The following is a 3,996-nucleotide window of genomic DNA, read 5'->3' on the forward strand; positions in this document are numbered from 1 at the left end:
TTGGGTCCAAAAGGGATATGGAGTCTATAACTCCAAGGACTTCAAAACACCGTCCTGCCTATGGAAGAGGAACTAGAGAAACTTGGATTTGGACCCCTTATTCTGGGAAGCCATAAGAAGCTTGTGACTCTCAGAATGTAGATGGAAGAGAGTAGGAGGAGTACTTTTTAAGAAATGAAACTGCTGATCCTGCTTTAAAAGACGTTAAAAAGTCTGAATTTCTTTTTCACATGTAACAAGGGAAAACCAAACTAAGAAGTTAGCTGAAAACTTCCTCTGGGACTATTGAAAGCTTAGAGCAAAAAGGATTAAACAATGTAATGTAAAAAGAGAAAAAATAATTTTTTTAAATGAGGTGACTAAGCAACACCCCAGCATCAGAATTGTTGTTGTTTAGTCACGAAGTTGTTTCTGACTCTTTGTGACCCCATGGACTGTAGCCCATGAGGCACCTCTGTCAATGGGATTTCCCAGGCAAGAATACTAGAGTGGGTTATCATTTCCTTCTCCAGGGGATCTTTTTGACCCAGGTATTGAAACTGCATCTCCTGAATTGGCAGGTAGACTCTTTACCACTGAGCCACCAGGGAAGGCCCAATATCAGAACAACAGGAGAGAAAATGGAGGACTGTCTAGCCTCAAATAAATAAATCAAGACAATTTCCCCAAACCAACGAGCACAAGTCAAATGGAAAGAGTCTACCAAATACTCAGAATAATGACTTTCAAACACTAGGGACCAAAGTTTTTTTTTACAAGTTTCAGGAAAGAAAAAATGGAATTCATATAAATGATCAGAATGGTTTCAGGGTGTGTGTGTGTGTGTGTGTGTGTGTGTGTGTGTGTGTGTGTGTGTGAAAAACAAAAAATCCTCTTCTTTCAAGATAGAAAGTCAATAAATAATGCTTGAAACTGGGAAATCAAGAAGTGACAATGTACATATATTGTTTAGAAATATAAAGTAGGATAACAAAAAATAAATCACCTGAAATCTTAGTAGAGTCTATTACTAGAGGCTATTAATCAATTTGCTTCTTCCTTTTCACTTTTAACTAATGATGGTAACTCATGTTTCATTCAAGAAAAAATGACAATTGAAAAAAGGAGTTTTAGTTCAAATCCTAGCTTTGCCACTGTCTGAGTGAACTCTGTACATATGCTTAGTCATGTCTGACTCTTTGTGACCCCATGGACTGTAGCCTGCCAGGCTCCTCTGTCCATGGGACTTTTCAGGCAAGAATACTGGAGTGGGTGGCCACTTCCTAGTGCCAGGATTGAACCTGAGTCTCCTGTATCTCTTGCATTGGCAGGCAGGTTCTTCATCATTGCACCACCTGGGAAGCTGAGTGAACTACTTGGGCCAGTTACTTGCTCTCCCTAGGACTCAGTTTCCTCATTTGTATAGGAAGAAGATACTATTAGCAGTATTTGCATATGAATGAGACATTGTCTATACTTGAAGAGAAAGAAACTGAAAACCTGTCTCCCTTGCATTGGAAGGTAAATTCTTAAACACTGGACCAGCAGGGAAGTCTCTCTTATGTGTTTTTTTATCTGTGCATTAGATCAACCCATGAGGATACAGTTCAGTTCAGTTGTTCAGCAGTGCCCAACTTTTTGTGACCCCATGGACTGCATCACACCAGGCTTCCCTGTCCATTATCAACTCACGGAGCTTACTCAAACTCATGTCCATCTTGTCGGTGATGCCATCCAACCATCTCATCCTTGGTCTTCCCCTTCTTCTCCTCCCTTCAACCTTTTCAAGCATCAGGGTCTTTTCCAGTGAGTCAATTCTTTGAATTAGGTGGCCATATTATTGGAATTTCAGCTTCAGCATCAGTCCTTCCAATGAATATTCAGGACTGATTTCCTTTAGGATTGACTGGTTGGATCTACTTGCAGTCCAAGAGTATCTCAAGAGTCTTACCCAACACCACAGTTCAAAAGCATCAGTTCTTTGGCACTCAGCTTTCTTTATAGTCCAACTTTCACATCCATACATGACTACTGGAAAAACCATAGCTTTAACTAGATGGAACTATGTTGGCAAAGTAATGTCTCTGCTCTTTAATATTCTGTCTAGGTTGGTCATAGCTTTTCTTCCAAAGAGCAAGCGTCTTTCAATTCCATGGCTGCAGTCACCATCTGCAGTAATTTTGGAGCCCAAGAAAATGAAGTTTCTCACTGTTTCCATTGTTTCCCCATACTATGAAGTGATGCAAATCACTTGGACCATCTGATCATGGACCAGATGCCATGATCTTAGTTTTCTGAATGTTGGGTTTTAAGCCAACTTTTTTACTCTCCTTTTTCACTTTCATCAAGACCCTCTTTAGTTCTTCACTTCTGCCATAAGGGTGGTGTCATCTGCATATCTGACGTTTTTTATATTTCTCCCAGCAGTCTTGATTCCAGCTTGTGCTTCATCCAGCCTAGCATTTTGCATGATGTACTCTGCATAGAAGTTAAATAAGTGGGGTGACAATGTACAGCCTTGACATACTCCTTTCCTGATTTGGAACCAGTCTGTTGTTCCATGTCCAGTTCTAACTGTTGCTTCCTGACCTGCATGCAGATTTCTCAAGAGGCAGATCAGGTGATCTGGTTTCCCATCACTTTCATAATTTCTCACAGTTTGTTGTGATCCACACAGTCAAAGGCTTTTGCGTGGTCAATAAAGCAGAAGTCAATGTTTTTCTGGAAATCTCTTGCTTTTTTGATGATCCATTGGATGTAGGCAATTTGATCTCTGGTTCCTCTGCTTTTTCTAAATCCAGCTTTGAACATCTGGAAGTTCATGGTTCACGTACTGCTGAAGCCTGGCTTAGAGAATTTTGAGCATTACTTTGGTAGCATGTGAGATGAATGCAATTGTGCGGTTTTGAGCATTCTTTGGCATTGCCTTCCTTTAAAATTGAAATGAAAACTGACATTTTCCAGTCATGTGGCCACTGCTGAGTTTTCCAAATTTTCTGGCATATTGAGTACAGCACTTTCACAAGATCATCTTTTAGGATTTGAAATGGCTCAACTGGAATTCCATTACCCCCACTAGCTTTGTTCTTAGTGATGCTTCCTAAGACCCACTTGACTTTGCATTCTAGGATGTCTGGTTCTAGGTGAATGATCACACCATCATGGTTATCTGGGTCATTAAGATCTTTTTGTATAGTTCTTTGTCAGTTCTTCTGTGTATTCTTGCCACCTCTTCTTAATATCTTCTGCTTCTATCGAAGTGAAGTGAATTTGCTTAGTTATGTCTGATTCTTTGCAACCTCATGGACAGTAGCCAACCAGGCTCCTCCATCCGTGGGATTTTCCAGGCAAGAATACTGGAGTGGGTTGCCATTTCCTTCTCCAGGGAATCTTCCCAACCCAGGGATCGAACCTAGGTCTCCTGCATCGTAGGCAGACACTTTACCATGTGAGCCACCAGGGAAGTCCATGCCATTTCTGTCCTTAATTGTGCCCATCTTTGCATGAAATGTCCCTTGATATCTCCAATTTTCTTAAAGAGATCTCTAGTCTTTCCCGTTCTATTGTTTTCCTCTATTTCTTTGCATTGATCACTGAGGAAGTCTTTCTTATCTCTCCTTGCTATTCTTTGGAACTCTGCATTCAAATGGGTATATTTTTCCTTTTCTCCTTTGCCTTTAGCTTCCCTTCTTTTCTCAGCTATTTGTAAGGCTTTATCAGACAACCATTTTGCCTTTTTGCTTTTTTTTTTTTCCGTTTGGAATGGTTTTGATCAGAGCCTCTTAAAGAATGTAAGAATCTCTATCCATAGTTCTTCAGGCACTCTGTCAGATCTAATCCTTTAAATCTATTTGTCACTTCTACTGTATAACTGTAAGGGATTTGATTTAGGTCATACCTGAAAGGCCTGGTGGTTTTCCCTACTTTCTTCAATTTCAGTCTGATTTTGGCAATAAGAAGTTCATGATCTGAGCCACAATCAGCTCCCAGTCTTGTTTTTGCTGACTATATAGAGTT

The 3,996-nt window shown here is 40.2% G+C and overlaps 1 non-coding gene across 1 annotated transcript; it reads right to left on the bottom strand.

Moving 5' to 3' along the window:
- Positions 1-3,370: 3,370 nt before the first annotated feature.
- On the bottom strand, positions 3,371-3,442 carry TRNAR-ACG (transfer RNA arginine (anticodon ACG)). Its single transcript has one exon. It is a non-coding gene; the product is annotated as a tRNA-Arg (tRNA).
- Between the last annotated feature and the right edge of the window lie 554 nt (positions 3,443-3,996).

The sequence above is a fragment of the Ovis aries genome, chromosome 15, assembly GCF_016772045.2.
Source record: "Ovis aries strain OAR_USU_Benz2616 breed Rambouillet chromosome 15, ARS-UI_Ramb_v3.0, whole genome shotgun sequence".
NCBI classification, from domain to species: domain Eukaryota; kingdom Metazoa; phylum Chordata; class Mammalia; order Artiodactyla; family Bovidae; genus Ovis; species Ovis aries.